Source organism: Moschus berezovskii, chromosome 4, assembly GCF_049115385.1.
Source record: "Moschus berezovskii isolate FMDL1 chromosome 4, NW_MosBer_1.0, whole genome shotgun sequence".
Classification (NCBI taxonomy): domain Eukaryota; kingdom Metazoa; phylum Chordata; class Mammalia; order Artiodactyla; family Moschidae; genus Moschus; species Moschus berezovskii.
Genome location: NC_142463.1, coordinates 47,279,921 through 47,307,808, shown reverse-complemented (window position 1 = coordinate 47,307,808; position 27,888 = coordinate 47,279,921).

The following is a 27,888-nucleotide window of genomic DNA, read 5'->3' as shown; positions in this document are numbered from 1 at the left end:
TTAAAGTTTCTGATTAAATAATGAATCAATAAATGAAATAATTGTTGTGCCTTTTCTCTAGACTCCACTACTCTTGCTTCAACCTCCACACCTTTGCCTTGCTAGTCTTGTACCTGGCATGTACACTTTCTCCTTCTACATCAGTGGTTGTTGTGTGCACTAGAATCTCCTGAAGGGCTCGTCAAAATAAAGACTGCTTGCCTTTACTCTAGAGTTCCAAAGTTCCAACCCCAAAATTTGCATTTTGAGCAAGTCCCCCAGAGATGTGAATGACAGCAGTCAGGGTACCACGCTTAGAGAACACTTTGTTGCTGTCATTGTTTTAGTTGCTAATTCATGTTCAACTCTTTATGACCCCATGGACTGCAGCCCTACAGGTTTCTTTGCCCATGGGATTTCCCAGGCAAGAATATAGGAATGGGTTGTCATTTCCTTCTCCAGGGGCTCTTCCCCACCCAGGGACGGAACCTGCATCTCCTGCATTGACAAGCAAGTTCTTTACCCCTGAGCCACCAAGGAAGCCTCTTGAGAACACTAACTTAGAGCTAATTAGTCTAAATTGAACTACCTGGATGAAAATTAGAAGAGGAAGTGAGGAAGTATTTAAATTTGCTGGTATATAATAACTGTATGCAAAAAAATCATCTCTAACATCATCCACCGTGAGAAATTTCTGAAACTAGCTCCCATGATCTCTTATTAACCATTTCTGCTTTTGCTGTGCTTCCTCCCAAAGATTTGATTCTTTTCCTCAAGTCTCTTGGATGCTTTACTACACATTACTTTACGATCAAATCGTCTCGGTGGGCTCACTTTGGATATAAACGTCTCCCTTTATTTTTGGTTTAAAATATAAACCACCTGTAACCTCAGTGATATTTTGTTTAAAATGGTTATGTTTAGATCTGGTGGCCAAAATGTAGCTTAAAGAGCTAAGAAAAGAAAGCTTAGAGCTGCTAGGTTGGAGGAGGTCAGTTTGATGAAGGAATCTTTTCGACAGCTGACATTATGGCTTGTAATAAACTTGACCAATTGGTTCTTGTGGAAGGAAGTTTTATTTCTACTGTTACAGCTGTTTCTGTCAGAAAAGGAGATCTGGGGAGTATTTTATAAAGCATACTTGTCATAATTCAAGTGATAAATTATCTTATGTAACTGTCACATTTATATGTTCACATTGATATAGGCAAATTCTCTGAAATTTGTCATATTCTGTGTATTGCCTTTATTCACATATCAATGGAGACATCTAATTCTCCTTACACTCGATTCATGAACACTTTTGTAGTTCAATATTTTTAAAGCTATGCTGGTTATAGTCAGACCACTTTTGCTGATATGAAAACAAACCAGGGAGAGACTGAGTTTCCCAAATACAAATAGAATTAGTGTGAAGCTACAGAGCTAAAAAATGTAGAAGGTTAAAAGAAGGTCAGCGTTGGCAAACTAAATTTACTCAGCAGAATTAGCTGAATTCCTGAAGTGAAACCATTTACTTTGAGAGAAGTGCTATATCTGTGGTACAATGTCTTCACAATGATGTATATTACTCTTGTGTATACTCAGAGACACATGATTGTGAAAGAAAAAAAGAATGGAATTGAATAGGTCAATTTATTGGTTAACTTTGGTAAAAGTCTCAGCTGAAGTTGCTGGTTGAGATCCTTTGGCCTTGTGGGTGGGTTCATGTGTGGTTTCATGCACTCCCTTTTTCAGAAATTGAAGGATTAAATTTTCTGATTTTTAGCTGTTCTTCTGATGAACTAGGGTAATAAGATTCTGTTCTTAAGTCACAAGGACAAGTATGGGTTACTTACTAGACATAATAAGACCCTGAAAGAGAGCCAATAAACATTTTTCCACCCTGGTTTTTAGTCAGAATTGAATTATATCCTGTGATAGAGCAATATAGCTATCTAAAGTTTGATAAATTTATAAAGATTTCTGAGCCTCAGTTTTCTTCTCTGTGGTAAGGTTGTATTGCTACTTGGTCTGTAGGATTGTCAGGAGAATTACATGAGAATATATGCAAAAAGATTAGCATGAGATGGCAGGTCAAATTTTCAATAAATTGAGCTATTATTATCATTGTATGAAAATGAGACCTTTGAAGATTTTATTCTCAGTAACTAGAGCCATTCTCTTCTTCCATGTGGTTATTGATTTCAACGCTTAGAGATTCCTTTAACTTCTTAGTCAGCTACCATGAAAGAAGCTGTCTCAGGGCTTTCCTTGTGGTCCACTGCCTCAGACTTCATGTTCCCAACACAGGGAACCTGGGTTTGATCTCTGGTCAGGGAACTAGACCCCACATACTGCAATTTAGACCCAATCCAGCTAAATAAATGATTTTTTTTTTTAAGTGAGACTGTCTCAAGACTGCTTGCAGTGTGGTCACCATTTGGGAGATATGGGAGCAAATTAAAAAGTTAATGCTTCCCTAACTTCTGCTACTATTATCCCTTCCCAAAACATTATTTCCAGAGACACCTAAGCCCTGGAAGAAAAAGAATACAGTGAATTTATCTATTAAAACTGGATGATTGTAACAGTTTTCACTCCCAGTGTTTGCTCAAGGACCAGATCATTGCCCACAGATGAACCAAGTGAAGGGTCTTTGCTTCTCCAGTAGTCATTCTCTTCTTTCATGCTCCCAGAACGTGTTTATTTGTCACCTACTATGTGCTGTGCTGCTGTGCTTAATCGCTCAGTTGTGTCTGACTCTGCAATCCCATGAACTCTAGCCCACCAGGCTCTTTGGTCCATGGGGATTGTTCAGGCAAGAATACTGAAGTGGGTAGCCTATCCTTTCTCCAGGGGATCTTCTGGTCCCAGGAATCAAACTGGGGGTCTCCTGCTTTGCAGGCAGATTCTTTACCAGCTAGCTACCAAGGAAGCCCCCAGTTACCAGGGGAGCTATGTGTTGTGTGCAGGCAAATAAAAATGAGTCTGAAATCATCTTTGCCTGAAAAAAAAACACATTGCATTATTTAATAATGTACATTGGGGGAGGGGAAAATCTGTAAATATATATTAGCAAACATTGGAGAGAACCTTTTTTCAGAACACAGCACTATGTGGGGAAAAAGATAATAGAAGAAGGAATGATTGATTTTTTTCTTACAGGCTGGATAATAGGGTAGATGCAATTAAAATCCAGCAAAGTTAGTGATAGCAGCCACAAATAAAGAAGTAATAAAGTGTGAAGAGAACCCAGAGAAGAGAGAATTTATTCCCATCTTAGATGAATCTGCAAGGCTTCACAGTTCCTTCAAAACTGTTGTGGGTCTTGAGAGATGAGAATAAATTTGTTTATTCATCTAGCAAGAATTTATCAAGCATTCAATTTATTTGTCAAACCACCTCTAAGCATCAAGTACTATAGCAAGTATCTGAGATAAAGTGAAGCTATAGCTCTGCCCTTATAGCTCTGCCTTACAGGAGCTAACAGCCTAGTCATTGAAGAGACAGATATATAAAAATAATCAAGCTATAATAGATTTATTATATTAAAATATAATTAATATATTATGTCATACTGATATGATATAAGATATAACATAATTACTGAAGGAGTTCTTGAGTCTACATTAGATCTACAATTGTGTGTGTGTGTCTGTGTATCTGTGGGTACGTGTATTTGTGTATGGAAGGGGAATCAAAGAACTATTCCTAGAGAAGACATCTGAGCTAAGTGTTGAAGAAGAGAACTTCAGAAAGCTGTTCGGAGAGGTTGGAGACACAGGAGCATTTCAGGTGAAGAAGGAAGAAAATTGAATTTTTTTTGTTGTTTAGTGTCTAAGTCATATCCGATTCTTTGCGACCACATGAACTGTAATCCTCTAGGCTCCTCTGTCCATGGCATTTCCCAGACAAGAATACTGGAGTGGGTTGCCATTTCCTTCTCCAGGAGATCTTCCTGACCCAGGGATTGAACCTGCATCTCCTGCATTGGTGGGTGAATTCTTTACCACTGAGCCACCTGAGCCTGGTTTCTGAGGAAACTTTTTATAAAAAAAAGGGAGTGTCAAGAATATAGTAGCGTGAGAGGTAGCGTGAAATCTGGCAGTGGGAATGAGCATTTTTATTATGATTTAGACATGACAGAGAAGAAGCTAAAGCTCAGATAAGGGCCAGATCATAAAAGGCTTTGTACTAAGCCACCAGGAATAACAGTGGCTGCTGGGAGGCTGAGCCTGCCATGAAGAAGTCTGGGTCAACCTGGTATATCTAGTTCATTTCTGCCACCACTCACTCAGCTAGCTAAGTTGGAATATATATACCCTCAATTTCAGGAACCATGAAACCAAAACTTATTGATATTATTTGAAAAAACTTTGGGAACATGAAATAACACTTAGTTTGTAATCATTAGTTTCATCTTTGGATATAGAGGTTGTAATTTACATCTGAAAATCAAGAGACATATAACAGTCCTGTGTAGGTGTACACACTTTTTAAAGTGATAAGAGATGGTATAGTTTTTGAGTAATATCTTGGGTGTAGTTTCTTCCATCTTGAATCACTTAGAATCTTTATTTGCCTTGTTTTTGGAACATTTAACATCACGCTCATACTCAGTCACTCATCCGTGTTCAACTATTTGTGACGCTATGGACTTTAGCCTGCCAAGCTCCTCTGTCCATGGGGTTTTCCCAGCAAGAGTACTGGAATGGGTAGCCATTCATTTGCTTATTTAGTTCACTAATGTCCATTACTGGTTGAAGCATTATTGCAAATACTTTTTATCCTTTTTTCTGGAGTTTTTGAAGATCAAATAAAGCACTGGAGATAAAACTGCAAGTTGAAAGTATTATTTATTTCTCCATCTAGTTATCAATAACTTGAGCAGTGGAGATAAAAGCCTTTCCTAGTGAACTTGCTGGGAACTTAGTAAAGGATTGTCTTTCCACCTGTTTCCCAGTTCACGACTCTGATGTAAACACCACTTAGAGAAACCTAGTTTAGGGTGAACACAGTGTCATTTTGTACAGAGTGATGTGTCTCACAAAGTATTTGATTAACTAGAGTGGCCAAAAACAAAGTTAATTATTTGGTCAATATTTTACTAGGTTTATCAGTTATTACCCATTTCATTTTTAATTACTTTCCCCCATTCTTCTGATGTTATGTAAACATCTACACATTTGATTAAAGATTAAACAATATTTTTTCAGAAATGGATTCCTGACATCATTCCATAAAAACATGTCATTTGCAAGAAAGAAAATCTTCAGAAAAAGAATCACACTTTTTAAAAAACCTACATTGAGATGTGATAGCTGGGTGATAGACAAGAACTATTCAGCTTTTACAGTTTGAAGATATGTGGAAAAAATGCCTCTGAGAGTGGATTTCATGAAAAGTACTGAATCAAAGCACAACTGTGTTTGTTAGTCTTTACTGTTACTTTACTTCATAACTAACTTTGGATTAGTCATTAAAAATGTGAAAGGAGTCATATGTTTTCTGCAACAGAACAGAACACTATATACAAGGCCAATTTGCAAAGCTCCAGTCTGCAACTTTCCTGAAGAATGGAACTCTGAAAAATCTATGCTCTGGAGACTTTCTCATTTCAAAGCAACTAGCAGGAATTTTGCTTAAATCAAATCTTAGAACTGAACGCTCTAGTCTCTATGTTGTCACTGCATGTGTTAAAAAAATACAGTATCTGTAAATTCCTGGGATGAAACAACAGGCCAATGAAGTAAACTGAATTTCTAAACTCTTCTACTGAGTAGCTGTCTTCTCATTATAATTAATACTAGTTCATTCTAATATTAACAAATCAAATAATACAGAAGCATATGAAGGTAAATATTATAGTTTCTTCTGCTTCCCATTCCTTCCTTCCTTTGGACCACAAATATCTTGTATATATTCCTCCATATCTTTTAAAATAGATCCTATATATTAAGAACCAAAGTTGGATATTTTTAACATGGTCAACATGATCTACAATTTGGAATTTCTATAAAATGCAGTGGTTTTCAATCATTTTTACAACAAAAAGTTCTTTTTTTCCCCAATTAAATCATGAAAATTATGGTACTTCCATGATTAAAGGTTGTTCTCAGCTTAAATGTTACTTAAATGTCTAATTTTATCCCATCAACTAGATTCATAATAAATTCTTGAGGGATTTTTGAAGGGGTTTAAAGCTGTAGGTTCCTTGGGGCAAAGTGAATTAACTACCATTCTATTAACAATTTTTTCTTGATATAATAGGGACTATTTAAAGTCTCTTTTATGTTAAAAAAAAAAAAAAAGAGAGAGAGAGAGAGGGCTCGTCTGGTGGCTCAGATGGTAAAGAACCTGCCTGCAATCTTGGAGACCCGAGTTTGATCCCTGGGTCGGGAAGATCCCCTGAAGAGGGGAATAGCAACCCATTCCAGTATTCTTGTCTGGAGAATTTCATGGATAGAGGAACCTGGCAGCTACAGTCCATGGGGTCACAAAGAGTTGGACCCAACTGAGCATCCAACACTTTGTATAAAAAAGATACAGATGAGTTTCTTCACTATCAACAAAAAATATTCTCAAGCACTGTAACAGCAGAAACTGATATTGTGCCTGGGAGATACAAAATTGGCCAGTATTTGTGGAATGAGTAATATGCCTCTAAACATCACAAGTAGCTATAGCATTCTCTGGTGCACAATTTGAAAACCATTAGCTTAGTGGACAGGGTTTCCGCAAAGGGGTAAGATATCTGGTTTACTGCCCTGAGGTTCACATTACCTCTCTGTATTTCAGTAACAATTTTTATTTCACTTGACTTACCTGGAAACACTTGACATCATTGGCGACTTAGCTTTCCCATTCTTTCCCAGTTCTCCTCTACACCTCCAGAAAATTTCTCTAGTGTCCTTCGTGGGGGACAGTCTCCAGAAATCCAGTATAATCCAGTATAGCTTTCTTCACCTTGTTATTTGACATTTTTTTTTTTTTTTACGTGACCTTATCTACTTCTGCGATCTTAGTTACAGGTGTGTTGGTGGCCTCTGGATCTTTGCTCCAGAGTCTACCATCCTTGCTCCAGAGTCTACCATTCACCTGACCTCCAGAAAATATTTCTAACTGCTGCCAGACCTCACTATTATATTATTAGGTTTTTCAATCTCAGGTATATATCATCATCCTTTCTATCATCATTCTTCTTAATCATGGGTATATGTGTCTGTGTACTGTATTCTCCATCTTGGCTTATGACACTGATTGTTGAATCTAGGAAGCTAGCTCATTTTAAATCATCATCACATCCTTTTCAGTTAAGTTCAGTCTCTCAGTCATGTCCGACTCTTTGCGACCCCATGAATCACAGCACGCCTGCCTGTCCATCACCAACTCCCGGAGTTCACTCAAACTCACCTCCATCGAGTCGGTGATGCCATCCCGTCATCTCATTCTCTGTCATCCCCTTTTCCTCCTGCCCCCAATCCCTCCCAGCATCAGAGTCTTTTACATATCACCAATTCTTGTTGGTCCTACCTGTTCAATAACTCTCAAACCTATCAGTTCAGTTCAGTCGCTCAGTCATGTCCGACTCTCCGCAACCCCATGAATCACAGCACGCCAGGCCTCCCTGTCCATCACCAACTCCTGGAGTTCACTCAAATTCATGTCCACAGAGTCGGTGATGCCATCCAGCCATCTCATTCTCTGTCGTCCCCTTCTCCTCCCGCCCCCAATCCCTTCCAGCATCAGAGTTTTTTTCCAGTGAGTCAACTCTTCGCATGAGGTGGCCAAAGTATTGCAGTTTCAGATTCAGCATCAGTCCTTCCAATGAACACCCAGGATTGATCTCCTTTAGAATGGACTGGTTGGATCTCCTTGCAGTCCAAGGGACTCTCAAGAGTCTTCTCCAGCACCACAGTTCAAAAGCATCAATTCTTCGGCGATCAGCTTTCTTCACAGTCCAACTTTCACATCCATACATGAAATTTTTCCCAAAGCCAGTGTACTGAGTCAGGACCTCAAGATCTCCACATAAATTGTCTATCCACTATGATGTTGATAAAATATTTTTTTATAAAAAAAATCAGGAATATGAACATTTCATTCCTCTACTTGAAAAAATGTCAGTGACTTCCATTGCTTAATTTAGTAGCCTTTGTATAATCCCAGGGAATACACTTAGGTTCAGGAAGAAAACATTGGGACTTCTATTTATATTCATTTTTTTCTCCTTTGGCAATATATGATATTTACTAAAGAACATGAGATATATACAAGTTACAGAGTAAAATAATAAAATGGATGCCTATGACTTCATTACTAACTTATGTCCTAGAATATCATCAGAACCGTCTCTGACTCCCTAGCTTTCACATCCCTTCTCCTCCTACTTCCACTGACCCATCTCCATCCAGGCTTAATTTTATTATTTTTTAAATTTCCCGACTTCTTTGTAAGTTTGTGACATATATATTTATTTAGAAGTAATACATTATTTAGTTTGCTCTGTCCTTGAACTTTCAAGAAAGTGGAATCATACTGTACTTAGCCTTTGTAGCTTGCCTTTAAACTCATTATTATGTTCTAAATATTAATTCATGAGGCTGTTTTTATTATTTTTACTGAGGAAGAGTATTCCATTATGAAAATATATTAAAAGTAGTTATTTATTCATTCTCCTATTGATGGATATTTGGATTCTTCCAAGTTTAGCTGGTATGGAAAAGTCTACTATGGATAATATTATATATTCTCTGGGAGCACATGTAAAACTTTCAAGGATATACTTTGCAGTGGAATTATTGTATCATAGAGTAGGCAAATATCTAAAACATAAACTAGTAAGTTATACAGGTATATATTTTATTTTTAAATGTATTGAAGATATATTAAGAATGAGTGCCCAAAACATTTTTTTTCCTGAATAGGAGTGTGTGATCAAAAATGCTTGGAGACCACTGATTTACAGAATAAAATATCACTCCCAGACCTAGCTCCAAATTCCTTCTTTCATTTCCATTTTTCCAAAATAAACCTCTTATGCTCTTGCTGCTACAAACTTCCATTGTATATATCTCTAGAATATTATATATTAAGTTGATTAGTTGTTTATTTCATGTCAGTCTCCTCACCTTGACTTAATAATAGTCAAGGACAAAATTATAGTCTCACTCATTTTTGTATCTCTAGCACTTGGCAGTGGTAGCATGAAGTAAGTAAAAAGTTACATATTTATCAAATGAATGAACTAATGTAAAATGGTAGGAATACCATTTTATATAGCTGAGAAATGAGGCATCATGAGAAAATCTTGTATAGGGAAAAAGCCATATATGAATTTAGGTATTAGTATTTTATGATACTATTTGATCTATGGTGTTTTACAGCCTGAATATCAAAATACATGTTTTAGCTTAGAATTAACCAGGAAAGCCAACACTCTATTTGCTCCTTATCTTCACCTTAGATGCATTAGAACCATAGCAGTGCGATGGAAGATTCTCGTCAGTCTCTAATTTATGTTCTCTTTTTCACTATTGCTAGAAGAATAAGATTATATTAGAGCAGAAAGATAACTGGGCTAGGAATCAGAGAGACAAGATTTATCTCAGGTCTGTATTTGTGATTTTACATAAATTGCTCATTTTATTTGATAATCTGCATAATAATTTAAAAGAGTTATTGCTTAGCAGCATGTGTCAGGCAGAGTGATACACACTTTACAGACACTTTACATATCTTATTTAATAACAGTTATAAATGTTACCCCATTTTACAGAAGAAGCAAATGAGAAACATAGGGATTATATAGCTTGCTCGAGGTCCTAAGACACAAGTCACAAGTCACTTACCATCTGGAATCTGTTTTTTTACATGATAGTGCTGTCCTATTTTGCTCTGATTTCTTTCCAGCAGTTTTAAAAGGATCAAATGAGATAATCTATGTGAGAACATTTTATACTTTTTGACACTTTTCCTATTCAACAATATTTCTTTAGTACTTAGCACATACAGTGTTCTGCAGTAGACACGCATACATACACACATGTCCAAAGATGATGAATTACACAGTAAGCAGTTGTTGGAGGGTCTTGAAATCTTGGAGAGCAGATACAGAAATCTGTAAATGACAGTAACATAATAGTTCCTACTTTTATGTAGAAGAGATGCCTTCTAAGCCTAATATGTTAAAAGATGGCTGAGTTTTCTAGGTAGATACTGTGTTAGGGGGCATACAAAGAAGTGAAAATCAAGACCAAAGACAAAGGAGGTAAAGCACATGATACCTGGGAAATAATGTTAGTCATTGTGTCAGAAACACAGGATAAGGGGCAGCACGTAGCAGGAGAAAAGGCCAGAAAGAAGGGGAAGATGGAACCGGCATATAAAGGATTTGGGGTTTGAATTATTACAGTGAGCTAATGGGTATTGTGTGTGTGTGTGTGTAACTTCATTCCCATACTGTCAAAATAGTGGTGACTCCAGAAAGTCAGCACAGTAAGAAATGAGGTGAGACAATCTTACAAATAAGTCTGAGGGACTAGGAGACCAGCTGGGTTGTTTGTTTTCTGTCTGGTTGGTTGTGGGCTTTTCTGCATTGTTTTGTTTTCTAAAACTACATTTATACAGCAAACACATTACTACTTCTTAATTTGTTTAGGATGGCTTGAAGGGAATCTGGTAGAGATCAGGCAGTTGCAGCTTTGCCTTCTAAAGCTTTATCAAGGTGTCAGCACTGGAGAGTGATTTGGAAGAAGACGGTAGATTTACAAGGGCATCGTTACCATTGTTAGTACCTGCAGTAGCTCGGCAAAGCTCATGGAGGATACCAAGGGCATTGAAATGGTCATAATTACATGCCTGGCCCTAACACAGCAAGCTTTCAAGCACGGACAAGCTTATTTACATATGTGCTCTCGTGTCTTGAAATCACTGCTATGCGTGAGAGCAGACACAGGATGCAGTTAGTCATGCCTTTCTCACATGCACCAGGTGTCAGCTGGTAGTTTTAACTCCTGACATTTTACTGCTATGCCGAAGCAAACTGCACCTTATGGGCAAATAAGTCCTTGTTTCAGGTAGAAAAATATTCTGCCAGTGAGAAGCACTGGTGCATGCGTTACACATCACTACAGGGACGTGGGTGTGGTTTTTTCTGTTGGAATTTCTAGCCTTACAGCCCTCCATCTTTCTCCACACTTGGAAATAAAGTGTACTGGTTCCTATACTTAATGACTGTCCTTTCTGAAAGTCATGGGTTGTTCATCAGAGACCCAGAAACTACCTCCAGGAACAGCCTTCTACGTCCAAATACTTCCCTGGTTGGGGAAGAATCTAGAAATCTGGACTATAGCTTGAACTTAAAAAGTAGGCAGAGAGACTTTTCTGGTGGTCCAGGTATTAAGATTCTAGGCTCCCAATGCAGGGGCCCCAGCTTTGATCCCTTATCAGAGAACTAACCCATATGCCACAGCTAAGACCTGGCACAGGCAAATAAGAAGAAAAACAAGAAAAACAACGAGGTAGAGTCTATTGCTTGACCTGCACAGATATTGGATGGAATAAATGGTGACCCAGGGGGGTTCCCATGTAGCACTAGTGGTAAAGAACTCTACTGCCAATGCAGGAAGAATAAGAGACAAAGGTTCAATCTCTAGGTCAGGAAGATTCTCTGGAGGAGGGCATGGCAACCCATTCCAGTATTCTTGCCTGGAGAATCCCATGGACAGAGGAGCCTGGCAGGCCACAGCCCATAGGGTCGCAAAGAGATGGATATGACTGAAACAATTTAGCACACACAGATTTGTTAGCAAGGAAATGATGCTCTGGTAATGGACAGCATACTGAATGTTTGTATAGACACATAACACCTCTTTCTTTGTACATTCAGAATTGAGCACAGGTTTTTCTGGGTATACTGCTGACTCTGCTGAGACCATAAGCTTCTTGAGGGCAAAGATTTTCTAGTTTGTTAATTGCTACTACTTAGAACCTGCCTCTTGAGAAGTCTGTATGCAAGTCAAGAAACAACAGTTAGAATCAGACATGGAACAACGGACTGGTTCGAGATTGGGAAAGGAGTACTTCAGGGTTATATATTGTGATCCTGCTTATTTAACTTATATGCAGAGTACATCATGAGAAATGCCCAACTGGATGAAGCACAGCTGGAATCAAGATTACCAGGAGACATATCGATAACACATCAGATATGCAGATGATACCACACTTATGGCAGAAACTGAAGAAGAACTAAAGAGCCTCTTGATGAAAGTGAAAGAGGAGAGTGAAAAGATTGGCTTAAAGCTCAACATTCAGAAAACAAAGATCATGGCATCTGGTCCCATCCCTTCATGGCAAATAGATGGGGAAACAGTGGAAACAGTGATAGACTTCATTTTCTTGGGCTCCAAAATCACTGCAGATGGTGACTACAGCCATGAAATTAAAAGACACTCTTTGGAAGAAAAGCTATAACCAACCTAGACAGCATATTAAAAAGCAGAGACATTATTTTGCCAACAAAAGTCCATCTAGTCAAAGCTATGGTTTTTCCAGTAGTCATGTATGGATGTGAGAGCTGGACCATAAAGAAAGCTGAGTGCTGAAGAACTGATGCTTTGAATCTGTGGTGTTGGAGAAGACTCTTCAGAGTCCCTTGGACTGCAAGGAAATCGAACCAGTCAATCCTATAGGAAATCAGTCCTGAATACTCATTAGAAGGACTGATGCTGAAGCTGAAGCTCCAATCCTTTGGCCACCTGATGCAAAGAACTGATTCATTAGAAAAGACTCTGATGCTGGGAAAGATTGATGGCAACAGCAGAAGGGGCTGACAGAGATGAGATGGTTTGATGGCATTACTGACTGAAAGCACATAAGTTTGAGCAAGCTCTGGGAGTTGGTGATGAACAGGAAAGCCTGGCTTGCTGCAGGCCATGGGATCACAAAGAGTCGGACTCAACTGAGTGACTAAACTGACTGACTACTTAGAATAGTACTTAGGACATAAAAATCTCTTAGTAAATCTTTTTCACTCATTATTTAAAAAATCATATATATACTTATGCTGAATCACATTATTGCATGGCTGAAACCAACACAGAATTTTAAAGCAATTATCCTCCAATTAAAAATAAATTAAAAATAAAAATTTAGTTTTGGATATCAAAAAATATATATCTACCATTTATCATGTTTATTTACAATTTAAATGAATTAATGAATGACTGTGTATATGAATAAAAACCAAATTAAGCACTTTAACCACCACAGGTACGTGTGTAGCTAAGTTTTACCAGCTTTGTGGATAATATTATCTACAGTCCATTTATTTGTAAGAGTCAGCCTTGTATAGAATATGCATATCATCAACAATGTACAAAAGTTGTCAAGATTCTTGATTTTTCCTTTAGTGCTTCTTGTCCTTTGACATGTAACCACATTTAATGGTCAGTAATAAAATACACAACGGCTGCCAAATTCAGTGTTCCTGCTTCAGAAGGGAGAACAGAAGGTGACATTTACTTTGCTTCTAGGATGTGCTATGTTCCTTCACAAGTTATTTAATTTAATTCTTAAAATAACTATCTGAAATGGTGGTGGTATTATCCTTATTTTATATCTATGAAAAAATCAATGCTTCTTTTCAGACAAAAAACAGTATTTTTTTCTTTTCCTCGATAATGATTTTTTCATATATTTGTCTTTCCCTCTTGACTAGGGTTGTCAGATAAAACTTTCTTAACCAAGAACAGTCCCTTGGCTTTGTACCCATATCTAAAATCCCCGTTTCTAAAATCCACATATTATGGATGTGGACATTGATATTATAAGTCCACATGCAAACATAATCTGAGAGAAACAAAGTAAACCATAATTAACTACTAACACCTTTGTTTCATTTGGTTTCTGAGATTTACTTAGCATGGAGACCCTAAAAAATACAAGCCTGGTCAAAATTACTTTGACGCTCTGCCCAGTCTCAATGAGACTTTGAAATGAAGTCCTGAGCAGCTAAATTTCAGAAAGGATAGGAATCTGCCTGACTTCCCTGGTGGCTCAGATAGTAAAGAATCTGTCTGCAATGCAGGAGACCCAAGTTCAGTCGCTGGGTTGTAAGATCCCCTGCAGAAGGGAAAGGCAACCCACTCCCGTATTCTTGCCTGGAGAATTCCACGGACAGAAGAGCCTAGCGGGCTACTAACCATGGGTTTGCAATGAGTCAGACATGACTGAGCGACTAACACTTTTGAGTAATCTGCCAGCCCTCCATTTTTTTTTTCCCAGCCCATTAAGAAGACTGTCACTCCAAACATTAATTTGACTAAAAGGCTGGAAAGTCAGGGATGACGAGCTTGGATTTGAGTAGAAAAATGGATGCTCTACCACCTTAGTTTCTCCAGAGATTCTTAGTCTGTTTCCTGACCATCCACTTTGCATTATGACTTGTATTTTTTTTTAATTCATGTCACTTTCTATTACTATAAATAACAGAGAAATAAAAAAATAATTGTCAGAATTGATCAGGCCCCCAACTCTTAGCCCCAGATTTTGCCATAATTGATAGAGCCTCTGTAAAGAGAAAGATGGTCCCTGTGAGCCAAGGCTGCTCCAGTAAAACTCTGGCTCTCTGTCATGAAGACATTCATTACCTTAGATTTTGTTGTTCAGTCAGTCAGTCATGTCTGACGCTTTGCGACCCCATGGACTGCAGCATGCCAAGCTTCCCTGTTCTTCAGCGTCTCCCAGAGTTTGCTCAAACTCATGTGCATTGAGTCGGTGATGCCATCCAACCCTTATCCTGCCTTCAATCTTTCCCAGCATCAGGGTCTTTTCTAATGAGTCAGTCTTCACATCAGGGGGCCAAAGGAGTGGAGCTTCAGCTTCATCATCCATCCCTCCAATGAATATTTGGGGTTGATTTCCTTTAGGATTGACTGGTTTGATTTCTTTGCAGTCCAAGGGACTCCAAGAGACCTTAGGCTGGTGGGATGTAAAATTCTGGTGAGGTATTTAATGATGACTTCACACCTGTGATCATTGGATGTTCACCCTAATCCTCTACAATTCTTTTTCTTAAAAAAGGCTTTGACTCTGTAAATGGAACTTGCCCTGACTTCTAATTATTTTCCTCTCCACTGCACAGGGTGTAAAATAGCATTTCCAATAAATGCATATCAGTAGGCAATAACCATATCCTAGGTTCATTTTCTTTTATATCCCAGAAAAAGTAAAACTCCAAATAAAAAACAATTTGTCTTCAATAGAAAAAGAAATTAAAAATGCTTATCTAACAGCCTGAATTTTAGTTCCTGTGAATGATATGGTAGCTGAATTGTTTGCTGCCTTAATTGAAATGATATCTAGCCATTTAAAAACGTTGTACAAGCAGACATACCAGACAGGTGCTTGAAATCTAAATGCATTCTCCCTGGGTAAATATGCTCTGAAAGATATGTTTCCCACTCTCCGTGTTTACTGACCAACTGTGTTCCCAGATTTCTCAGCTCCTCTCAGTTTACTGGAAGCAAAATGTATTTCTTGATGGGTTCTGAGAATTGGGGGAAAAAATCAAGGAAAAGACTCTTGAATGTACAAGCCAAAAGACCATCACGTAAATGTACTGACTAGTGAAATTTCCTTTTAAGAAAGGGAAAAAGTGGCAAAATTACTCCTTTGTCACCATTTCAGAATTCAAAATCTCTTTGGTTTGGGTTAGTTCCCTGCAGACTAATTATAGGGCAGAGTTGAGGCTGTGGTTCAAATTATCAGAGAAATAAATTTTTATGGTCCTTGGGGGAGTTGGGGAATGGGAAGAAGGATTTAGAAGCCAGGTTTTACAGTTGGTCTGCTTGAACAGAATGCAGTGTCATTCCAAATGAGCCCAGGGCATAATCCCCAGGTCTGAGCTGTTTGCGATTCTACTTTTTACTGAAAACCAGAACTTCTGTTTGTACTTCTGAGTAAGTGTCTAAGAAACTATGCCTGTTTCAACAGTATGGACATTTTAGGCTTAAATGTGATTGTGAATTGTTTTAATTCTTTGCTTCATTTTGCTTGGGCATTTGTATCCCATGTATCTGGTATGTAGGGAGGTCTACCTATGTATTAGCTATCATCATTTGCTTCAGGCACTTCAATATGAAGTGTACCACAAATTGGAAACCTATTTGCTAATGTTCAAAACCTAACCATAACGTCAGCATGCTAGTGCTGTCAGAAGCCACAGGATCATTCATTCTAATGGTTTCTTGTTCTTGATGAGGAAAGAGAGGCCCAGAGTTTTGAAGGGCCTTGCCCAAAACTACACCACAAGTTTAAGTACAACAAGCACTGGGGTTGAGACTTCTGATCCCTAGTTCCTATGACCTCAGATACAGATCATTTGCTTAATCAAAGCACCTGAGATGCCCTAGAGAAAAAGTAAGTCTTTGGGAACAAAGTGAACATCTTCCAAATTTGAATTTTGACAGAAATTGGCAAGAGGAACAATTGCATTAGAGGCTCTTAACTGCTAGAACATCTGGGGACTCCATAACTGTTAAGTCTGTTCTGACTTTTAGTGATTGCTAACAAGTGGGCAGAAGCTAATCAGGCTCTGCAAACTATCTAAATGGTTAGTTTGTTTTTAACCAGTTTTTTAACCATATTCTATTTTTAATCAGTACACTAGATTTGTATCTTCATCACTTCCTTCTTGGTTATTTTTAAAGAATAATCATCTGAGTTTTATGCAATTCTTAACCAGTTTACTTCCTTTCCAAACTCTCGATTTATTCATTTGCTCATTAACAAATTTATCCAACCTGCACTTAGAAATTATCACGTGCTAAAAGATGGAGAAGGAAATGGCAACCCACTCCAGTGTTCTTGCCTGGAGAATCCCAGGGATCGGGGAGCCTGGTGGGCTGCCGTCTATGGGGTCACACAGAGTCGGACACGACTGAAGTGACTTAGCAGTAGCAGCAGCAGCAGTATCCAAAGATGTTCCAGGGAGGGGAACACAGACTGTAACAGAAAATGACAATTCAAAAATCTGATTGAAGTTCATATACCCATGAGAATCAAATGCACAATTCTGTGATTTTCTCTAGTAAGGCAACTTACAATATGATTTTATGTAAATGCTTCTTACACTAAGCTTATGAGGTAGCCAGAATAAACAGAGGTCCCAAGAAGGTTATAATGTTATCAATAAATCGCAGAGACCCTATTTGTCCTGTTCCCACTCTGACCTGTGCGCAAGTTCCGGGCATACACTGAGAGTTCAATAAATATTTTTTTACTGAAATACTGAACATAGCTAGTTAATGTGAAACTGATTGTTAAACTCGGGTGTCCACATCTTGGGACCAGTGTTTGTTCTGCTGGATCCATATGCAGCGTCAGCTGTGATCATTCCCTCTCTGCTCCTCAGAGCAATGGGTTTCATCTGCATTGAATTCCATCTGCTTGAGGAAAAGCATCCCAATTAATTAACGATTCTGAAACTACTACCTAAAATATATTGACAAACTTGACAATGGTCTGGTTGAGGCAAAAGATGGCTGGTTCTCTAGATATTGCATCTGAGTAGCTAATTTTTATCAGAGGAGCCATCAGATCACATAAGAGAGATGACCACATTGCTCTCTTGCAGAATGTCAGCCTTGGGAGCCCTGTGGCAAGCTTATGAGAACAGTGCAGAGCCAGAAATGTGACATTTTCTAATGATAAATAACTGGATTTGTTTCTGAAATGCTCATATTCTTCATCATTAAAAGACGGACATTATAAAACTAGTGGTTTTGATGATGCCAGTGATGACAGTAATGAAGTTAATAATAAAAAAAAAGGGCTACCATTTATTTAGACCAAATTCAGTCCAGCAATGTGCCAAATGATTTGTACATATTATCTCAAACAAGTCCTAACAATCCCATATTAGCGATAATATCATCCATTCCAATTCACAGCTAACAGAGGCTTTCATTAAATCCAAATATTCAATAACTGCAATTCATTCTTAAAAGGATGTGCTGCTCTTTTTTGCTTCAGTTCAGTTCAGTTCAGTCGCTCAGTCGTGTCCGACTCTCCGCGACCCCATGAATCACAGCACGCCAGGCCTCCCTGTCCATCACCAACTCCCGGAGTTCACTGAAACTCATGTCCACAGAGTCGGTGATGCCATCCAGCCATCTCATTCTCTGTCATCCCTGTCTCCTCCCACCCCCAATCCCTCCCAGCATTAGAGTCTTTTCCAGTGAGTCAACTCATCGCATGAGGTGGCCAAAGTATTGGAGTTTCAGCTTTAGCATCAGTCCTTCCAATACAGCCACTTTAATCTATTTCTCTTTACACACACACACACACACATAATATTAGAGAAAATACAAGTGTATCAGCTGTAATAAAGGGAAAACCAGCAGTTGATTAAACAAAATACTGAAGACCATGAAATACTTCCCAATTCATAACATGAAGCATTATCCTGATACCAAAACCAGGAAAAGACATTACAAGAAAGCAAGCTATAGTCCAATGTCTCTCATGAACACAGACACAAAAATTATTTTACAAGTACTAGTCAATCAAATCTGATGACATAAAAAGGCATAGCACCATGACTACATGCAGTTGTCCTAAAAAGACAAGGTGGCTTAACATTCAAAGAGCAATGTAATTTATATCTGTGGACTAAAGAATAACCATTCAATTATCTCAATTCTTGAAAAAAATGCACTTGAAAAAATCTAAAATTCAGACTTGGTTAAATCTCTCGGAAAACCAGAGGTTAACAGGAACTTCCTTAATATGATAAATGGCATCAGTGAAATTCTGTAGCTTCATATCATACTTCAGTTCAGTTCAGTTCAGTCGATCAGTCATGTCCGACTCTCTGTGACCCCATGAATCACAGCACGCCAGGCCTCCCTGTCCATCACCGACTCCCGGAGTTCACTCAAACTCACCTCCATCGAGTCAGTGATGCCATCCAACCATCTCATTCTATATTGTCCCCTTCTCCTCCTGCCCCGAATCCCTCCCAGCATCAGAGTCTTTTCCAGTGAGTCAACTCTTCGCATGAGGTGACCAAAGTATTGGAGTTTCAGCTTTAGCATCAGTCCTTCCAATGAACACCCAGGACTGATCTCCTTTAGAATGGACTGGCTGGATCTCCTTGCAGTACAAGGGACTCTCAAGAGTCTTCTCCAACACCACAGTTCAAAAGCATCAATTATTTGGCTTTCAGCTTTCTTCACAGTCCAACTTTCACATCCATACATGACCACTGGAAAAACCAAAGCCTTGACTAGATGGACCTTGGTTGGCAAAGTAATGTCTCTGCTTTTTAATATGCTATCTAGGTTGGTAATAACTTTCCTTCCAAGGAGTAAGCGTCTTTTAATATCCTGGCTGCAATCAGCATCTGCAGTGATTTTGGAGCCCAAAAAAATAAAGTCTGACACTGTTTCCACTGTTTCCCCATCTATTTCCAGTAGAATACTACTAATAAACAGAAAAACTTGGTATATGCTAAAACATGAGTAAGTCTCAAAATAATTATAAATGAAATAGGCAAAAAGTACATATTACATAATAAAATTTGTATAAAATTCAAGAAAATGCAAAATGCAATGGCAGGACACAGATTGCTAGTTGATTGAGGATGGTGGTGGTCATGGAGAGATGTGCTGTAAAAGGGCACAAAGAAAATTTTGTGACGGTAGTGTGTGTTTTGTTTCCTAATGGTATGGTTTCATGGGTGTATACATATGCCCCTAGCGATCAAATTGCATACATAAATATGTGCAATTTGTTTTATGTTGATTATACCTCAGTGCAACTATAAAAAGAAAAAAGTTAAAATAGAAGCCTTTTCTCTCCTTTGTTTCAAATTGAGTGTAACTATTACATGGCTGACATGGAAGCTCAGTGGTATCTGGCACTCAGCCTCCTACAGTCTTCTTGCTCTAAAATCCACAACAGGCAGCTTTCATCTTATGGTTTAAAATAGCTGTTCCATCTCATTCTGTTATATCCATATGATAGCCAGTGGGAGAGAGGGGAAAGAAGTGGAAGTAAATCCTTTCTTTTAAGGGCATAAACTAGACTTTGAACACATCGCTTCTGCCAACATCCCGTTGAACTGTGCTGCCGCTGCTAAGTCACCTCAGTCGTGCTACATGACTACAATTTACCATGGGAGACCAGGACATTTAGTCTTTTAACTGTGTTATTATGTCCCTAGATAAAAATCAGTTACCATTACTAAGAGGTAAGATTCTAGAAATCTCTATCCACCCCAAATATAAACACGTTATATGAGATTTCACTTGAACCAATTCAATAAATAAGCTATTGATTATGTTACAGTTTGTAAAGGTCACAGATCAGAGACATTCTCTGTTTTTTCTTGTTTTCCTGTTATAAGATGGAAAGAGCTAGATACTATATTGAGGAAGAAAGGGATGGTCGCCTGGATTCTATAATCAGAGTTCAAAGCTGTGTGGATGTTGAGAGGATGTGACAATTGCCTATGATTTTGTAGCATTTTGTAATTATGTTATCTTCTCAAAAACACCCAAAGTCACTAAAACTTCGAGTTCTTTGATCTATGACCAGCCAGGTCCGCCAAGATTTCTTTGAGTCTGCATAATGTACTTATATCTCCATGCACATTAGAGCAATGTTTGATGTTATTATCATCTAATTTCTGAGAAATGACTTTTTCCCATCATGACTGAGGACATTAGAATTATGAAAGTACTAAAAAATTGTATAGCTCTGCTACAAAAGGTAGGAGTCTCTGTTTCTTCCTGACCATTAATAGAAGATGAAGGCAATCTGTCAAAAGTGAATAATAAGGATAGACAGTATTCATCTGGGGCCCTTTTATTCACTGTGGAATCACAAATACAATTTTTATTTCCACTTAAGCTATAATTCTATTTACCCTCTGAGTTTCACAGAGTTTTATTTGATCTAACCTCATTTTAAACTTTAGATAAAATGGTTTTAAAAATTCCATTATATGAGATTCTATCTCCCTCTTTTCCAGCCTCTTTACAGTGAGGTCTATTTCTGCCATTCTACAATTTTTGTCTTCCCCAGTTTATTTTTTCTTCTCCTTTCATAGAACACACACTTTCCATTCAAACTTTCATTCAAACATACTTCTAATTCAAAGCTTAATACTAACCATTTAAAGGGAGAGACAATTAGAATAAAGAGAAGGAAAATGTATCTATAACTGTCACACGGGTACTACCAGATTTCCAGAATTTGGGGAGAAGGTATTCTTTTAAGATAAACATTTCCCTTAGTCCCATGAAGTATCTGATGTTATCAAAACATGTGCTCTAAATTTTAATTTAAAAACAAGAATCATTACTGTAACTTAGGGAGAGGGAAATTTATGGGTGACTATAACTGAGTATAAAAGCCAGAAAATGGGTATTAAAAAGGAATAGAATGCCAGTAAAAATTAGATACAGGTGTTTCTAATCTAGGTTGTCTGACTGTCTCTCTATATTTCTAACAGCCTGATATTTTGTTCAAGTTATGTAAATTTGCTTTTGAATGTATAATGATAAATTTTACACCTTTGACATCCTTGTTTTGGTGACTTTTGTGATACTAATTGGGACCCTACTGCCAGTACACTGTTTATGACATTTTTTAAAACCAGTGCTTGTTTATTTCTTCTATTTTGTAAATGTCACCTCTTTGTGGACATTCTCAGCAGAAAGGAAAGTTGAGGTATTTTTATAAAAAAAATAGATCTAATGGTTTCTAGGTCATTGATTTTTCCCTAGGTAAAATGAAAATTCTGATTTTTTAAGGTATTCTTTTAAAGTCAGAGTCAAACTCTTCCAGCCATCTTCAGCATCCTGGCTGTAACTGGTTGGACAGGAGAACATGGGACATGTACTGGGGATGCGCTGGCAGATCCCACAACCGTGCCCCTATCAAATAGCCTGTGCCTTTAGGTAGAACATGTGTCGTTTGGAGTTTGGCAGCAGAAAAGGCAAATGAGTTCATTTTGAACATGGAGATATTCTTTTGGATTAAAAGTGCAAACCTTTAATTTCCTAGAAAAGTGCTTTCCTTTCACTGCCTTCAGTTCCTTGCAATTTCAATAAAATTTTGATCATGTGGAAATTATTATTTATTAGCACTTATTGACAATAATAATACTTTGGCCACCTCATGCGACGAGTTGACTCACTGGAAAAGACTCTGATGCTGGGAAAGTTTGGGGGCGGGAGGAGAAGGGGACGACGGAGAATGAGATGGCTGGATGGCATCACCGACTCTGTGGACATGAGTTTGAGTGTACTCCGCAAGTTGGTGATGGACAGGGAGGCCTGGCGTGCTGTAATTCATGGGGTTGCGGAGAGTCGGACACGACTGAGCGACTGAACTGAACTGAACTGAACTGAATAGGTAACAATTACTGAGTGCCTGCTAAAGTGCCAGGCAATATACTAATTTCTTTGTGTGAAATATCTTAAGTGATCTTCATGTTACTTCTATGATGCTTGTACTATAATGTGTGTTTATAGATGGGGACATCGAGCCCATAGTTGACAAGTGGTGATGTGCACACCTCAATTCAATCCTCTGATTCTTAATGGATACATTTCCTTGTAAAGGCCCTGCAGTAAGAGAGAATGAAGCAAATTAATGCTTCTTATAGGCACCCTTCATTAACTTGAGATGCATTCCTTTTTCTTCCTTGTAATACCCTAGATGACATACATTCAGACATTTTTTTAAAAACTACAATAAAAACATCCTTGTCAAGTTAACTGTTGATAAGCCTGAATATTTTATTTCACTTGTGAATTAATGTATCTTCAGACCATCTGATCTCAATCTCTTCCTAGCTTCATTTCCTGCCACCTCCACGCATCAAACTGTGTGCAATTACGCCACATCCTGTGAGCTCTCACATTCCTGGACTTTCAATGCTTCCACCAGGAGTGACCTTCTTCTGCATTTAGCCATCCATTAGGATCTTTTGTGGGGCCCTCTGCGATTCCTCCAGGCAGAGTGAATTTCTGCTGCAACCCCATGTCAATTCACATATATCTCGACTGTACAGTATTTTCAGGATCACTTATGTTAAATAATGAAAACAGTAAAAAAAAAAAAAAATAATGGTTTACTGTGTAAAATATGTCTCCCTCTCATGCTTGAATTGCAGGCCTCTCCTAGGCCAGCAACTATTCCCATGATAGTTACACACAGAAACATACATGCACACATAGCTTTGGGTTTTGTACAGCTGAAAGCCTAAGAAGCACAGTATTCTGAATCTTGCTTTCCTCACTTGACAACATGTTAAACTTCTTTCTATATTAGTATATAAGTGAAGTCACTCAGTCGTGTCCGACTCTTTGTGACCCCCATGGACTGTAGCCTACCAGGCTTCTCCTTCCATGGGATTTTCCAGGCAATAGTACTGGACTGGGTTGCCATTTCCTGCTCCATAAGCCTTATTATTTTTAATGGCTCTAAATATTTTAATATGGCACACCATAGTTTATTTACCCATCCTCTTATGATGGACATTTGAACTGTTTCTAAGTCTTACAAACAATGCTGCAATAAGTACACTTGCTTGTATGATTCTAAAGAAACCAAATGGATACAAGAATGATACTTGAAATCAGATTTCCTGGGTCTGAACCCTGGCTCTAAACTAATAGCACTTACAGTTTTGTTTGTTTTGTTTTTTAATTTTTGGTTGTGCTAGGTCTTCGCTGCTATGTGTGGGCTTTCTCTAATGTGGCGAGCAGGATACTGTTCATTACAGTGCACAGGCTTCTCATTGAGGTGGCTTCTTTCATAGAGCAAGGAATCTAGGCGAATGGACTTCAGTAGTTGCAGCATATGGGCTCACTAGTTTGGCACACTGGCTTTGTTGCTTAGCGGCATGTGGAATCTTCCGAGACCAGGGATCGAACCCGTGTCCCCTACACTGGCAGGCAGATTCTTATCCACTGTACCGCCAGGAAAGTCCAGCTCTTACAGGCTTAGTCAAATTATTTAACCTCTGTATGCTCCAATTTCCTTCTGTAAAATGGGGGTTTAACAGTAATTTCATAAGATTTTTCTGAGGATTAAGTGAGTTGTGACACAGAAAGAGCTTTAATGTGTAGTATATGGTAAGCACTTGATGATACCGCTATTAACATAAAATCATAAGTCTTTGGGCACTTGTGTGAGTACAACATTAAGATAAATTACTGTGAGTGGAATTACTGATACTTGACATTTATATTTTTATAGCTATCCATCTTAATTGGGTTCCTTTAGAAGCAGACCCTACAACCGAGATCTAAATACAATACACCACTTTGACAGTGAAGAAAAATCCAAAAGGAGTAGGTAAATGAAACAGGAAGAAAAGGTAATTAATAAAACGTACCTGGAGCTCAGTCCTGCTGAGGAAACACAGAAGCAGTATTGACACAAGCTTCAGAGTTACCTTAAGGGAACTGGGTGCTTGGAGCACCAACTCTTGTCTGGCCCAGTCCATCACTGTCTGAGGGCCTTTTTGTATGATCCCCCGAGCAGTAGCTTCTAAAAGCAGAGTGGTGGGAAGGCTCTGCCTTGGGATCGTCTGGAGATAATTTTAAAAGAGTAACAAAACTTGACTAAAAATAATTCTGATTTTTATCATCACAATGTAATTCTCTACAACCTTAGTTATAAATAACTCCTCCCCTCAGGGGGACTCCCCACCTTGCTTCCCTGTATTCCACTGCCTGAGAGGTATTAATTCCTCAACACTACTAGCCTATTTCACAGGAACATAAAGTGGGTTTTATTGGCCAGTGAAAGAAAGAAATGCAGGTGCTGGCAGTTGGAGGCCTGACCAGTATGAACCGAAGGGCAGGGGAGAGATGATATGGTCACAATACCAACAGCATCTGCTTCAGTCAAACCTGCCCCACTCTGACCATCTACACAAGTTCATGACCATTTGTAGTGCTTGAAGTTTTGCCCAGAGTGGTGATAATTTTTCCTCACTACTGTCTTTCATGACCACCCCTTAGTAGAACTGTGCTGCATAAGCGGTCGGTCTATTTTCAGCTCACATGATTTACTGAGCCAACCTCCCCATGACTCAGACCTGGGTTTTATTGTCCTCTGACAACTGGTTTATAAGAACTCTCTGTGAAGTCATAGGTGTGACCTGAGAGAGAGACATTCATTTAACAAGTTAAGAAACATGGAGGACTAGGCTGCCAGCTTATGTGATTTAGTTGTTTCCTCTGCACATGCTCATGGCTGATCGTAAGTGAACTAGTATGACGGGTTACTGTTGCGCCTGTCCAACCCAGTGACTCGGAGGATCTGATGGTTAACATCTCTGTCAGTCACTTGAGGTCCCATAGTCAGCCCAGTTTCTGCTAGGTCCAATAGCAAACCAAGAGCTATTTTCTGAATGTTACTGGCTTTCATACTGTATCTTGATTGTTGTTGAGCCTCTCATTTCTTTTCCTCAGCATACCTATGACACTAATAGCAGCCAGCCAAATCCACTCTCCTTACAATTTCCATTATCCCCTTACCTCTAGAAAAATTGTACAAGTCAGTGTATGCCCTTCATCCCATATCCCAACCAATGTCAGCAGGCAATGATGGCATTTGGAAATCAGGCCAGCAAACACTGAAATTTAGGGTCATGGAGATACAGGCAGGGAGTCAAAAGCTTCCCATACAACATTACTAAATTATCTTCCAGAGAAGGCACTTCATTTTACATTTCCACTAAGAAAATGCAAGGCAACTGTTTTTATCCATGGTGACTCGGATGCTTTAGAATCTGCCTGCAATGCAGGAGACCTGGGTCAGGAAGATCCCCTGGAGAAGGGAATGGCTACCCACTCCAGTACACTTGCCTGGAGAAACCCATGGACAGAGGAGCCTGGTGGGCTACCGTCCATGGGGTCACAAAGAGTTGGACACAACTGGGTGACTAACACACACCTTTTCAATGTATTATCAAATATCAAAGCCTAATCTGACAGACTTTTTAAAACAGTTTTATTTTAAAATTTTAAAAAAAGTTTTTAAATTTAAAAATAGTTTTCTTCCCCTTCTTTTTTTAAACTTCTTGTTTTATATTGTAACATAGTTGATTAACAATGTTGTGTTAGTTTCAGGTTTATGGCTAAATGATTCACTTATACATATATATGTATCTATTCTGTTTTTTAAGTTTGAGCAAACTCCAGGAGATGGTAAAGGACAGGGAAGCCTGGAGTGCTGCAGTCTGTGGGGCTGCAAATTGCTGGACACAACTTAGCAACTGAACAGCAAATTCTTTTTCCATTTAGGTTGTTAGGTAATATTGAGCAGTTCCCTGTGCAATATAGTAGGTCTTTGTTGGTTATCTATTTTAAATATAACAGTGTGTACATGTGAGTCCCAAACTCCCTACCTGTTTATTCCTTGTAACCCTTCCTTCTGTCTGTAAATCTGTTTCTGTTTTGTAAATTATTCCATTTGCATCATTTTTTTCTAGATTCCATATATAAGCAATATCATATGATATTTCTATTTCTCTGACTTATGTCACTCAGTCTGACAATCTCTAGGTCCATCCATATTGCTGCAAAGGGCATTATTTCATTCTTTGTAATGGCTGAGTAATATTCCACTGTACAGATGCACCACATCTTCTTTATCTATTTATCTGTCAACAGATGTTTAGGTTACTTCCATGTTCTGGCCATTGTAAATAGTGCTACAATAACACTGGAGTGCATGTATCCTTTCAGACCAGGTTTTTCTCTAGGTATGTGCCAGGGAGTTGGATTGCAGGGTCACGTCGTAGCTCTATTTTCAATTTTTTAAGGAAACTCCAATACTTCATTGTTTTATGTGCATTTTTTTCTTGTGAAGTTACATCTATTTTCACACATATGAAAACCATTGATATGTCTTTCACTATGAAAAAATCCACTGGCAATCCCTTTTTACATACTTTGCCATTTTTTCTATCTTGTTGATCTTTTTTCTAATGATTTTTCAAAATTCTCTCTGTACTAAGGAAATTAGCCTCCATCAAATGGCTAGTAAATTCTTTCTCATTTTTATATTTCTACTTTTTAGTTATTTATAGTATTTTTTGTTTTCCTGAAAAAGTTCTTATATAACTATGTGTTGTAATCTTTTCTTTAATGCTTCTAGCTTCTTGCTTATAAAGATTTCCCTGTTACTAAAATTATAAAACAACTCTCCTCTGTTATTCTCTACTTATTTTAATTGTTGTATTTTAATTATTTATGTTCTTATCTCCTTTGCTAGACTTTAACATCCTGAAAAGCATATTTCCAGGACATAGAAAACATTAAATGAACAATGACTTTCTCCCTTCCTTCCTACCTTCTTTTCTTTCTATCTTACATATTTTTCTAACCTCAGTATCTATCAAAGTACCTGGTATATAGTAAGTGCTCAATCAATTCTTTTTTCAATTTATTTTTAATTGGAGGGTAGCTGGTTTACAGTAGTTGTTGGCCTCTGCCACACAACAGAATGTGAGTCAGTAATAAGTATACATGTGTCTCTCCCTCTTGAATCTTCCCCCTCGCCCTCCACTCCATCCCACCCCTCTAGGCTGTCATAGAGTACCAGGTTGAGCTCCCTGTGTTATACAGCAACTTCAATTACCTATTTTACACATGGTAATGTATACGTTTCAATGTTACCCTCTCAATTCATCCCACCCTCTCCTTCCCCCACTGAGTCCAAAGTCTGTTCTCTATGTCTGCATCTCTATTCCTACCCTGTAAATAGGTCCATCAGTACCATTTTTTCTAGATTCCATATAGACGTGTTAATATATGAAATTTGTTTTTCTCTTTCTGACTTCCTTCTCTCCATGTAACAAGCTCTGGTTTCAACCACCTCATAGAACTG